Here is a 13,480-nt window from a genome sequence, read left to right as displayed (position 1 = left end):
TTTCACTACCTCCTCTCAAACTCCACTCCAAAACTACCTTTTACAATGCCAGGAATCTCCTTAAATAGACCCCGGAGGGTTAAGGACTAGGAATACATTCTAGAAGGTGCTAGTAGGCATCCACCGACCAAATAGAAGGCTCCAGAAGCTATGTTAGAAGTTGGCGCAAATCTAGAAGAATCTAGAAATGGTAACCAAACTTTCGGGAGGCATAACTTTTGAACCATAACTCCTATTGACGAATCGTTTACATTTTTGAAAAGCTCTCGAAGCGCTCTATAGCCCTATGGACAAGATTCACTCGTCCCCCATTTTTTGGCCCTTTTTGAGGTCATTTAATGCCCCTAACTTCATTTAATCCCTCCACTATGTTTCTCCTTAATTAGATTTTCCCTCATGGAACTCCTTGGAATGCACAATTGACTACCCTTGAACAACATGCCATCCTGAATCAAATAGTCTAACCACTTGGTTCTATCTACAGCAACAGGTTCTTTACAAGCTTTCCATGCTTCAGCAAAATCAGGATCCTCGGGGTACAAATTCTTGAGTTCATCAAACCCAACTACTTCAACCTGTATTATTGTAAGCAACAACTGTCTCCTACTTAGTGCATCTGCAACCTTGTTAGATTTTCCACTTCTATGCTTCAACACAAATGTATAACTCTGCAAGAATTCTACCCACTTCATATGCCTCTAATTCAATTTACCTTGGCTATTTAGATACTGTAATGCCTGATGATCAGTATACAAAACAAATTCTTTTGGCAATAAATAATGCCTCCATTTCTTTAAGGCCTGAACTATTGCATAGAACTCTTGATCATAAACATAATACTTCTTCTTTGCATCATTCAAATTTTCACTAAAATATGCAATAGGCTTACCTTTTTGGCTTAATATAGCCCCAATAGCGCTGCCACTGGCATCACAATCCACCTGGAAAACCTTTCTAAAATTTGGAAGTGCCAACACAGGTTGTTCTATTACCTTCTTCTTCAGCAATTCAAAACTTCTTGCAGGTGCTGCAGTCCATTTGAACTCTTTTCTATCCCCTCTTATTGTATCAGTTAGGGGTGCACATATGCCACTGAAATTCTTAATAAACTTCCTGTAAAAACTAACTAGACCATGAAATGATCTTGCCTTAGTAGCAGACCCTGGAGTAGGCCATTCCAAGATGGCTTTTACCTTCTCTAGATCCATTTTGAGACCTTCAGGTGATATAACAAACCCCAAATAGACTAACTCCCTTTTTGCAAAGATACACTTCTTCAGATTAATTAACAGTTTCTCTTCCCTTAGCCTTTCAAGGACACTATGAATATGCAATAAATGTTCTTCCAAAGTCTTGCTGAAAATTAAAATATCATCCAAATAAACAATAACAAATTTTCCCAAGAACTTCTTAAGTACCTCATTCATGAGCCACATGAAGGTGCTTGGGGCGTTCATCAATCCAAAGGGCATGACTAACCACTCATAAAGACCCTCCTTGGTCTTGAAGGCTATTTTCCACTCATCTCCTTCTCGAATCTGTATCTGGTGATAACCACTCTTGAGATCTATCTTTGTAAAGTACTGAGCACTCAAGCAGTCCATAAGATCATCCATCCTTGGCAAAGGAAACCGGTACTTGATGGTTATCCTACTTATAGCTCGAGAATCTGCACACATCCTCCACTCTCCATCCTTCTTTGGTGTGAGTACTGTAGGTACTGCACATGGACTCAGGCTCTCTTGAATCAAGCCTTTCCTCAACAGCTCCTGAACCTGTCTATTTAGCTCCTCTGTTTCAGTAGGAGTCATCCTGCGAGCAGCCTTGTTAGGCAAACTAGCTCCTGGAATTAGATCTATCTGATGACTAATTTGCCTTACTGGTGGCAATCCATCTAGAACATTATTAGAGATAATATCTCCAAATTCCCCTAGTAAATCTGAAACTTCAAGTGGTATTTCACTACTACCTTCTTTATATTTCCACTACTACCTTCTTTATCTTTCCTAGGAATCAAAGCATAACACATATGCTGATGTTTCATGCCATCTAAAAAATTCCTTTCATCAACAAGACAAATCCTAGCACTGCTACATACCTTTTCACCTTCCTTTTTCATGGGCTTCAATTTGTGGCAAACTCCATCCTTTGTCAGAGAGTATGTGTTTGCATGTCCATCATTTACTGCATGTCTATCAAACTGCCATGGTCTACCCAACAATAGATGACAAACATCCATCGAAATAACATCACAGAGAACTCCATCATGGTAACTTCCAATTTTGAATTTCACTAAACATTGTTCACTTACCAAGACCTAATGATCATCTTTTACCCAAGAAATTCGATAGGGCTGGGGATGTTTCTCCCTCTTGAGCTTCAGCTTAGAGACCATCTCTTCTGATACCAAGTTATCAGTGCTACCACCATCAATGATCACGTCACAACATTTATCCTCACACTTGCATCTGGTATGGAACAAACTCCTCCATTGTCCTGGTTCAATCTCACCACTTAGTAGGACTCTTTCATTTACCAAGGTCTCTCCTCTTTCTGCATCCTCTAAATGTGATGATTGTGTATCTTCATCCACATGAGCAACCCTAGCTTGGCCCTCAACTCTCCTATCTGTCCTTCCTTGTCATTGAGGGCATTCAAAGGCACAATGACCTTCTTCATTGCAATGGAAATAGGTACCACAGAAGCCTCCTCTTCCTTGTCCACGTCCTCTACCTCTTCCTCTCTGGTTTCCAAAATCTTGATCATGGGAGCGGTTGAAACCCTCATTCCTCTGGTTCCTGCTAGTACCCACATCTTCATTTTTCTTTTGGGTTTCATTGCGGCCTCCAGATAATCTACCGCTTCCCCTTCCTCCTTGACCACACCCTCTTTGTCTTCCTTCAAACCTTTTATTCAGCTTCTCTTCAAATCGTAGGGAAAACTGGTATGCCTCTTCAATGCTGGTCATTCTTACTAGACTTAATTCCCCCTGGATGCTAGGTCGCAACCCACTGATATAACGAGCAACCTTCTCCTTATTTGCTTTTGCATGCCCTGATCTAATCAAGAGTTGGTAAAACTCCTTTGTATATTCTTGGACTGATCTTCCTGCTTGCTTTAACGCATGCATCTTCTTAAATAAATCAAGCTCGTAGTCCATAGGAATGAACTGCTTCTTCAATTTGTCCACCATGCGATCCCGCCTTGTTATCTTCTCCTTTCCTCTTCTATTTCTTTCCAATTGAACCTCTTGCCACCAGATTTTGGCATGGCCTTTTAGCTTGGCCTTTGCAAACTTAACCCTATCTAGGTCCCTAATATCCTCATACTCAAAGTATTCTTCCAGTTCATTGATCCAATCAATCAACTCATCTGGTTTCAGATTTCCTGAAAATACACCCGCTTCAATTGAGGGTCTTTTCCCAAACTTAGTAATGGCCCTAAAAAGCCTTTCCTCTACATGATTCAGAACTTCCCCATTAAATTCCCCTTCTGGTCCTATTTCATCTTCTTCATTGTCATCTTCACTTTCTTCACTTGCGGCCACAATTGTTCCTCTACGGAGCTCCTCCTGCAATGCTTGTACCTACCTTTGGAGGGCTCTAACCTCCTCAGGATTAATAGCTTTGGACCTTCTGCCATGCTTTCTTCATGGAGGCATCTTCTTAACTCAAACCCACAACCACACAGTCTTGGTGCAAACTGCCTCACAGTCGGCGCTCTGTCTACACACTCAGGAAAACCTGCTCTGATACCACTTGATGGAGACACAACCCAAGAACAGAATGGACACAACAGAAAAGGGAAATCGTATTAACTAAAAAATAAGCTAGTACATTTAGTACAAAGAAAATAAACTTCAAAACATTCCCTAAGGGCTTACAATAGCATAAATGTGGAGATAATTTCTCCTTTCAGTACCTCATCTCAAACTCCACTCCAAAACTGCCTTTTACAATGCTAGGAATCTCCTTAAATAGACCCCAGAGGATTAAGGACTAGGAATACATTCTAGAAGGTGCTAGTAGGCATCCACCGACCAAATAGGAGGCTCTAGAAGCTGCGTTACAAGTCGGCGCAAATCTAGAAGAATCCAGAAATGGTAACCGAACTTTCGGGAGGCATAACTTTTGAAGCGTAACTCCGATTGACAAACTGTTTACATTTTCGAAAAGCTCTCAAAGCGCTCTATAGGCCTGTAGACCAGATTTGCTTGTCCCCCATTTTTTGGTGCTTTTTGAGGTCATTTAATGCCCCTAACTTGATTTTGAAGCATTCTTAGGAGGTCTCCAAAACTCAAAAAATTGCAATAACTTTCAAACCGTGGGGCCTTTTGACCCAATTCTTTTTTTGGAATGTTCTAAATCACAATTACATTCATCTGGCCAATTCACACCTTCTAGTTTACCAAAATGATGGCCCCAATCACATGCTCCTATTTTTTTAGGATTTTCTAGCACACTTATAGTGGAACTATGAGAGTTGGAACCTTTATTTGACCCAAATGGGTGTCCAAAAATGAAAACACATGAAACAGAAACTAAGTCTAAGTACATTTTTTTGGGTGACACAAGATTGCCCTTATACCTCTGGATGCTCTTGCATCAACTTCTATTGCATGCATGGTAATCCATAAAATGTGCCAAGCTATTGCACCTGAATAATTGTTGTAGATGTGGAATAATGGGAATAACCTGAAGAACCTTGTGAGGCACCTTTTTTGTTATTCAATCTGATCGATATATAGTAATATGAAAAACATGGTATTGTGTTGCAAATTCATTTTGTTTATGATATATAATATGTTCATTTAGACATGCATGTATTGTTTGATACTCCATTCCAATATCTTTCATAATGGTAGTTAATTCTTGGTACAAGTGAGGTAGAATCTTTGATGGTGGTAACAAACACTCACCTATCAACCCACGAAAAATATATAATTTGTTAATATAAAGAATATTAATTGCTACACAATTCACCCAATCTTAATTATAAGGGAATTACGACCGAAAAAGAAAGAAAGATGACATACCTTAACATACGTGTCATTGCTGTGTTGGATAAACCATTCGTAACCTTCAAGTTCACCAACAATAATACATTGACAAGAAGAGTTGTTTGGGAGCCTTCATATAAGGGCTCATGTGCCTTCTCAAGTATAGGTACATCAAGGTCTACATCAATTGTTAGGATAAACCATAGACAGAAATAAAAAACTACATGCAAATATAACCAATAACAAAAAATAATAAATCACATAGAAATGAACACAAGGCACCAAGATTTAACGTGGTTGACCCAATTCCTGGGCTACGTCCACCAAACAGCAAGTCTGATCTTATTACAATCCAGTGATTACAACTTTATTATAGTCCGCAATCCCTTACAACTCAATACCGCTGCAAGAAGCAATTTCGCATCACAACATAATGAAAATACCCAACCCTAAACCCTTTTATACAAGTATTAAACTGCTTTAGGGTTATAACATGTCGGCCATAAATTAGCCATAACTTTAGTGGAAAATCTACGAATGGCGAATTTACGAATAGTACCAATTTTTTTTTTTATGAAGTATGTACAGTACTTTCCTAATTAGTCACCATAATCTAACATCAATATCATCATCTTGATCATCATGATCTTCTTCAATTGGATCATTACCTTCTACTTCTATAGTCACACCTCCATGTTCTCTCATTTCGAAATTCACATTCTCTGAATTATCATGGTCCATAACATGAAACCTAGGGTGGTTGGCCTATATCAAAATGATGACCTTATATTAACCATGACCATGATGTCATTATCAAATCATGTCTTATGTATTTTATAAATTATTAAAATACATACCAATGGACAAAATTTGTGTCCCCCTTCAATGTGACCATGCTGCCTACAATGTTCCTTGGCTATTTTGATTAGATATCTTTGAGTCTTTAAGCCCTTACAAATTTTGAAAGGAAAATAACATTTTCCATCATCCTTTCTTTTTAAGTTAGACTACAATCTAGCAATAGTCTCCCTATTTTGTTGTGTGTTGATATTGTTACATATGGTCTTTCTTGAATGGAATGACTCATTGGTGGAAGAAGGATGATTTATTTGCAACCTGTAGATTCTATATCAAGTGTATTAAAAGAACATTCAACATTAATACTCAAGATGCCTTTTGGGAGGGTGATAGTTGGATTGAAAACAATATATAAATCTATTTATATTTAACACTCATTAATATTCACATTATAAACTAATCATATATTATCTAACCTTGCATTATTTCTCCTTAGTTATTTTACAAGACCAGTTAGGAATATCTTTACATCACCAGTAATAATATAATCATTGATTATGGTAGGGACTAGTATCAATCAAAAATACATGAAACACATAAATCTATAATGAGAACATGGAAAATATTAATAGAAAGAAATATCGATGATAAAAATTAATGTCTCCACTAGTAAATACTCTAATGTATTGGCATCTCAATTCACATAAAAATCATTTGTACCGAAACAAGTGGAAGATTATATGGAGGCTGCCGAAAGAGTAGGACATGCACACATCTATAGAGCAATAAGATTGATGATTAGTATATAAATTGACTAGATGCACCCATGGCATATTGCATTGAGCACCACATTCATAAACACCTCTATAAGATATTAAGCTGATAAGTGTGTATAACATCACTATTGGTATATCCATGCATCAACATGATCGAGCCTCACTTATGATTCATGTACTAGATTATAAATTGTTACTATGTTTTTATACTAGCCAACATTATGGGACTTACATTATCGATTGTCCTCAATGACTCATAATGTTTGGGTAATCATCCATGATTTGTTCATAATAATCATGAAGAAAAAATAAACTAGTTATGAAAGGTGATGAATTTCCACCATGTCTCTTCATATCCCAAAGCACATATTTATACAAGCTGATCGACTCTCCAAAGGAAGATAAGAAAAATTGATTTTATAAATTATAAATTCCTTTTGTGGAATCTCTCAACTATAGAGAATTGAAGGTTGCAAAGCAACTGCTGGTGCAAGCAATACAATTGTATATCAGAGACAACATCCATTAAGAACATATAACATTAGATACACATCAAAGATGATTCCTATAACATAGACAATTGCATATGTATAACATCAGAATATCAAAGATGACATATCCCTGCTTGAGATAATTGTTATCCTATAACTTCTAGCATACACTAAAAGTAACAATTATCATATACAAGTAAAATCTTAGAGTGGTTATACAATGGAGCATTCATCATACATGGCTATCATAGTACGTGATAGGATTTCTACAGTGTAGAAGAAATACCATTAATATGTTCATTGAATAATCCAAGTCAACATGTAATCCAATAATCTCATTAATAATACATGTGGAATATGAAATTGAATTCATCACTGGCTAGTGTAATTTTGATGTGACATCAACCCACTCTTTAATTGCATATATAGATACACCACACAACTTCAAACTGATATATTCTAAAGTGCCACATATCATTTTTGGTGATGTCATAAATAGACATAAATTTTAATCAAAGGGTAGTTAAGTTATAATAACCTCTATATTATATATTGATCTCAAAGGATATTAATACACTTTGCAAGGCCCCTTTTATATTTCCTCAATATATCAAATTCTTATATAATAAAATTGGAAATCATAATATAAGAAATTACAATAGACTTATGCTAGCACCATATCAAAAGGTCAAAGAACATACAAATAGGTGAAAGAAAGCATATGTATTGTGTTAAGGATATTAAGAATCTTGAAGAAGCATTCTCCACATTCATTGTCGTAGCAATAGAAGCATGGGAGTCTATATATGCAGAAGATTGGATAGTGAGACATTACAATTAGCCAAAATGGAGAAATTGAGAAACAATTGGAGTTCCATAAATTTCTTCTTAACAACAAAAAATCATTTAAAAATTCTTAAAATTCATACAAAACATTTGGAAGTGTGGTGTTTGAGTTTGGATATTGACATGTTTTATGAGCATGGCAGGAGGCCATTAAGCTTTCAATTTATTTTCTCTGTTGCTTATAGTTAATTAAATCTGAATAAGAAGAATTTTGGATTTTCCTTAATTTTAAAGTATTGATTTGTTAGTTCATAGCACAATTTGAGAAGCTACACTTGTACTTGTCAATTAAGTTGCCCAATTATTGAACATTTGAGGGATGTCTTCCTTGATTGAGATGTTCCAAGAAAGGAGAGCTTGAGTTATATAATATGCTGGGAAGAGAATGCATTCACTTGAAATCCAAAAAGACTTTTTTTTTCATGGGCTGAACATTATCCCTCTCTGCATAGAGATCAATATTTTTGAAAAGGGACACCCTTAAGAGCAGATCACCATTTAGATTAACATCTGGAATAAAAATTGTGTCCATTCTTGACAATAAAAATGTTTAATAAGTTGTAATAGTTTAATGAATCTCAATTTTCTTGTGTTATGTTTCAAAACAATACATAATACACAAAATATAGTGTTCATGAACATTTATGAGTTGTTGTCTGTCCACATTCAAACTATGTTATTAAAATGGTATCAAAGCTCAAATCCTACCAACCTATGAATCATGAAGGGAATTTTGAAAAAAATAAGGGAAAGCCTTTTTCAAGATAAACTTATGGAAATTCATAGAAACTAAGTTAAAATAATTTAGCTATTAGAAAAAAAGCTGTAGGTTTAAAGAAGCATGCAAAATTTATAAGTATAATAGAACCACAATATAAAAAATTGAGCCTTAGGTATAAGTATGTCAAATTTGAGATATCTCCCACACAAGGCCTAGACATACCCCATAGATTCATCTTACATACCTTGATACCAATATGTTGTAGAGATAGGTCAGTCCAACCACTTGACTAAATCACTCTACAAAATGTATAATAAACCGCAAAGTTTTCTAACTTTCGCTTAAAGGTTTCCTTTGAAATAGAATCAATTGGTTTTCTCATAACCTAAGGCTTTCACCACATGTTCTAAGGTTGATCTTGTCACTTTCTAACATGTTTAAAACTCTCACAAAGTCTTATGGGAAAAATAGATAATGAAAACTACCAAAATGATCACAAATGGGTGAATCTCCTTGTAGTCCTACTAAACTTAATTCATTATCTAGGTTAATGATTGAATATGTTGTTTCCTCCTAGTTTATGTAACTGTTGTGATGCCTGGTCAGTTTTTCTATTCATTGTTCCTATTTCCAATATGTTCTATTATAAAATCTATCTAGTATTTTGGTTATGGCATTAGAAATTTGTTGTTTCAAGTTTTAACAAATGTGTGTGATCCATTCAACTATATTAGGCTATAGATATTTGGAACATGATAAATACTATTTACCCTAATTTTACAAACCTCTATGGTTTTAGCAGTGGTTGAGTATCACAACAGTCTGTTGGAGGTAGTATTGAAGGGCATTTGAAATAATAGAGCAAATGGGAGTTTAATTTTTTCTTCTTGCATCACTACTCCATTGCACTTTCCAAATCCACTCCTCAAATTCACTGCACATCAAGGAGTGCCCCATATTTCATGCATTGCAATTAGTGCATAAACTTAAAAAAACTTACCACAGATTTGTGATGCTAAAAGATCTGTATGTGAACTTGTCTCCTCCCACCCAAAAGCACTTCTACACAATGAAACAATGAAAATGTGTTTCAATTTTTATTTTTTTCTAATATAATCCTATCTTTGTCACTATTTCAACATCCCATTTTTGTCACTATTTCAACATTTTTAGGAGCATAAACAAAAAAATAAATTTCACAAGCCAATTTGGCCTCTTGTCAAAAATAGAGGCCAAATATACTAGTGCTAATATGTATGTGTACTAAGAAGTAGGTTACGATTAAATAGGGAGTGAAAGGGAAATAGTTTTTGTCAAATGGATGTATATTTTCATAACCAAAGGGAGATGTAAAATTGAGTGCAAAGGGAGATGTATCTTGAGATTATATGGTTTTGAGTTTTGTAAAGATATGTATTTCAAAAATAATATTTTTTTTACAATATTGAAACTCCAAAGTAATGTATGTAAGCCACCTGTACCAAAATACTCTCCCACCTGATGATATCCAAATACCTAGGGGCTGCTCAAGGCATGCATAGAATAATGAATCCTTTCAAGCATAGATTTGTTTGTTCCTCTAGGTATGGACCACACATATTCTTAAGATATGAGTAACAAAAATCTACAAAAAATTGTAGCAGCCTTCAAACAAGACTCAAGAAATCATAATAGTTTTAGATTATGGTAAAAGAAGGTTTTGAAGGGACCTCGAAACCCTTTAACAACTAGAGAAAAGATATAGCAATAAAACCACCAGGAAAGCATAATAGTTACAACATAAGAAGGAAGTAATTAATGATACCACCCTTATCGATTAGATAGTAATAATTTTAAAAAAAAAATTATATGCAAGATACTACTAATGCTTTTATGTTTATATTTGATATAATTCTATAGCCTGAATACTTGTATGTGAAGAAAGACCACACTTGGCAATATGAACCTAGAACAAAACAAGGAGATGATTGCTAGATTGTGGTCTTAGTTCAAAAGAAAGGTGATGGAAAATGTTATTGTCCCTAAAAAATTTTAAGGGCTTAAAGAATCAAAGACTTATAATCACAATAATTGAGAGACATTGTAGGCAACATGGTCACAATGGTTGGAAATGATTTTTGTCCATTGCTGAATGCAGATTTCCAACTAGGGGAACATGGAGGTGTGAATATTAAAGTAGAAATGAATGATCCCATGGAAGAAGATGATCTTGAGGAAGATAACACAACTAAAGATATTGGTATTGGCATAGTTGATCATGTACTAGAGGACACAATTGAAGAAGATGGTACTAGCACAGCTGATCAAGATGATGATGCTAGTGCATCTGATGATGATGATGATGAAGAGAACCTTGATATACTTATAATTGAAAAGGCATACCAGCCCCTGTACCAACACTCCCAAATAAATCTTCTCTCTACTATATTGTTGTTGGTGAACTTCAAGGTTATGAATGGTAAATCCAATGTAGAGATCTCATGTATGCTAAGATATATCATCATTTTTATAATCTTCTATGTTATCATACCATTAATGTTCTTTAAATTAGCAATTCTTTTTTTTCCATAGGTTGATAGATGAGTTTTTCTTACCACCATAAAACATTCTACTTTGCTCTTATTGATAATTATCGACCATTACAAAATATATTGGAATGGAGTATCAAACAATACATGCATGCCACAATGATCATATTATATATTATAAAAAAAATGAATTTTCAATAGAATGCCATAATTATCAAATTAGTAGATATTGATCAAATCAAATAAAAAAAAAAGTACCTTACAAGGTTCTTCAGTACATTCCCATTATTTCATGTTTGCAATGATTATTTAGGTGCACTAGCTTGGCACAATTTATGGATTACCATGTTCACAATTGAATTCAAGATGATATTATGTGAATGCCTATGGATGGTTCTAATATTAAGGACATAGAGGATACATGGCCACTCTTTAAAGAATAACCTTGTAATCTAAAGCTTTCATTGGCAACGAATGATGTCAGTCCATTTGGAGAGATGAGATATATTTACTCAATCTAGCCTATTTTTATTATTAACAATAACAATCCTCTTTGGATGTCCATAAAGAGGGAGCACATAATGTTGGAAATGGTTGTACTAGGTATTTTTCTATTTAATAGTCATCTAAATTAATTTATAAGCACTGCATCAAAATGACCATATTAAGTATGTTTTGTTTATGTCCATTCAACTAGGTAAGTACCAAGTGAAAGATATGAATGTATAGATTGAGCCCCTTATTGATGAGTTGTTGGAGTTATGGAATGGGGTCACTATGTATGACATCTCTAGACCAATAGGACAAAGAAAATTTAAATTTCATGCAATTCTTGTATGGACAATATATGATGCCCTAGGCTAACACATTTTTGTGATATGTAAAACTGCTAACATATATTTTTGGTATGCAATAGTGCTATCACATTTTTTTTGTATGTTTAAGTTGTGCATGATAATTTTAGATATCAAAATTAACACATGTCATCCAATTATACATGATCTTGTAGGTCTTCAAACAAAGGGAAAATTTGCATGTCTAGTTTGTGGTCCAAAGATGAAATCTCATCGTTCAAAAAGTTTAGGAAAGTAGGTGTTCGATGACCATAGGAACTTTCTTCACAAAAATCATAAGTATTGAATTACTTAAAAAAATCTTGGGAAAGAAGAGAAAAAATCAAAGCCACCAAGAATGAAACCTCACCTATGGACATTGGAATACAAAAAAATGAATTGTTGAGGTAATGTCATTCCATCTAATGGTTTTTTTTATAAAATTTATATTTGGATATTGTCTTTTTTTAGTAATGATGTAATTGATGTTCATGAAGGTCATCAAGACATTGATGAGACACTTCCAAAAGGACTAAAAATCTATCTTAGACAATTTAGTAGGTTTCCATACTATGAGAACCTCCCAATCATGCATTTTTTTGATACTATGGATATTGGAAAGAATGTAACAAAGACACTATGAAAAATATTGGATGGAAGACATGACAAAGAAAAAATGGTCAATTTTTTTAATGACATTCATGAATTCAATCATGCATTAAAGTTTTTCATTAAATCAAATAGCAATTGAAACCAGATTAATACGAGTGCCATTCCTTGGTTATTAACACAAAAAAAAAAATGATGTAATAAAAGAAGCCATACAAAAACATAAATTTCCCACAGGATTTTCTACAAACATAAGCAATCTCATATCGAAGAAAGATGATTTTGCGTCAAGGTTGAAAATGCATGATTGACATACCTTTTTCAAGGTAAGTCATGTTCTTCTCTAATTACAATATATTTATAAAACATCATGTACTTTTCATTGTATTATTTGATAACATATTGAAAATACCATTTTATTATTATTGTAGTACATCCTACCTCTATCTCTCTAACACAACTTTGACAATATGAGTGTCAAACAAGTTATATATGATCTTGGAAAATACATGAGGTTGGAAGTGTTATTTCTTATATTTTTTGTATAGATATTATTTTTGCATCTTACTTTTCATTTTCTATAATTTATTGTATAATTTTTTAAAGATTTTTGTTTATATTTCTTTTGTGTGATGAATATCTTCTAGGCAGTTGTTATCTAAAGAAATTGATAAAAAAGACATAAAATATGGGAAGAGAAAAATTCCTCATCTTTTGTGTGAAGTACAAAAGTGTCTACCTTCAAATTATTTCAATGCATAAGAACACTACCTCATACATCTAGTTGAGCACATTGAATCGTATGAACCTATACCAACTAGGTCAATATGGATGTTTGAGAGGCATTTGAAATTTTTGAAGGGCTTGGCTTGACAAAGA

This window comes from Cupressus sempervirens, chromosome 1 (assembly GCF_028749045.1).
Source record: "Cupressus sempervirens isolate cs-2001-9-10 chromosome 1, ASM2874904v1, whole genome shotgun sequence".
Taxonomy (NCBI): domain Eukaryota; kingdom Viridiplantae; phylum Streptophyta; class Pinopsida; order Cupressales; family Cupressaceae; genus Cupressus; species Cupressus sempervirens.
Note: the sequence above shows the minus strand (reverse complement) of the source record.